At 42.4% G+C, this 1,382-nt stretch overlaps 1 protein-coding gene across 1 annotated transcript in view; it reads left to right on the top strand.

The window, feature by feature from the left end:
* LOC119585701 (multiple epidermal growth factor-like domains protein 6) overlaps positions 1–1,382 on the top strand; it is a gene marked incomplete in the record, with an annotated part of 104,852 nt that overhangs the window by 84,508 nt on the left and 18,962 nt on the right.

Below are 1,382 nucleotides of genomic sequence, written 5' to 3'. Positions count from 1 at the left end.
ACCAAAAAATTACTTTGAGACACACCTCCTATGGCTCAATATTTCTCTCAGCGCCTGGAGGAGTCCCGCTGCTCCCTGCCGTCATGTTTCTTCTTTTTCTTAGCATCGTCAGGCTTCTTCTGCTTGGCGTCGTCAGGCTTCTTCTTTCGCTTAGCGTCGTCAGGCTTCTTTTTATGCTCGGCGTCGTCAGGCTTCTTTTTGCTTGGCGTCGTCAGGCTTCTTCTTTTTCTTGGCATCGTCAGGCTTCTTCTTTTTCTTGGCGTCGTCATGCTTCTTCTCATGCTTGGCGTCGTCAGGCTTCTTTTTCTTCTTGGCGTCGTCAGGCTTCTTCTTTTTCTTGGCGTCGTCAGGCTTCTTCTTTTTGCTTGGCGTCGTCAGGCTTCTTCTTTCGCTCGACGTCGTAATTGAAGCCCATAAGAATACGTTAACCTATCACTACTGATATTTTCTAAACCTCGCACAAGTGACATCACATCATCTGAAGGTGGAGGCAGCTATCTAGGTCTCTACCCAGCGGTCCAGACATCTGGATTGACCTGTCGTAGATAGTTGGTTGCTGGCTGTTAAGGGGTTAATAGGTTTTCACCTTTAATTTGCCTGCAATTTTGAAAATTCTGTCTCCAAATCTCTTATTGAATCTCCCTTACATGTCCTCCATCTTACAGGCAATTTTGTCGAGTCTCTTGAATATACCTGTTCCAGCCGAGCACATATTCTTATAAAGAACTTCTCCTCCAACACGAGTGAATCCGACAGCAGCGAGTAAGTGGGCTCCCATAACGCAGACGTTTCACATTAGCCTTGTCATCAAAAATCATAGAAACCACTGACGAACTTAATGCCCAAGGATTCTATTTTGAAGACACCCTAAGTCACAACCCCCAAAACCCGTTAAGCGGCCTCCATCATATATATTCTAACATCACCTAGCTGTTCTACACCTGCGAAAACCTATACTATAATATCGTGTATCTTTGGCTCCAGATATCTCTCCATGTAGGCGCACTAATCACAGAACTAACCTACTAAAATACAGAATTTGTTACATCCCACTCCAACCGCTTCAGCTAGATAATCAACAGCTCCAGGTATACGGCGGCATACAGACTCACAAAGGTTTACACAATGATCTAAAGTAAAAAACAGCATCTTATAAAATGCGTCAAAAATTGAATACCAGCAGTTAAAACAGTCAACAGTCGTATCTGACATTCTTACTTTATATTTAATGTCCAAAAAATAAAGCATTTTACATTATTTTTCGTTTCTATAGAACTTAGATACTGGCAACAAGCTCAGTCATTCTGAGTATGAAACAGTATTGCATTCATCCAAGCCGTTCTAAGACAATAACGACTATTCTTCATAATGATAGCGAACCT

This window comes from Penaeus monodon, chromosome 20 (assembly GCF_015228065.2).
Source record: "Penaeus monodon isolate SGIC_2016 chromosome 20, NSTDA_Pmon_1, whole genome shotgun sequence".
Taxonomy (NCBI): Eukaryota; Metazoa; Arthropoda; class Malacostraca; order Decapoda; family Penaeidae; genus Penaeus; species Penaeus monodon.
This window is presented reverse-complemented; position numbering and strand designations above follow the sequence as displayed.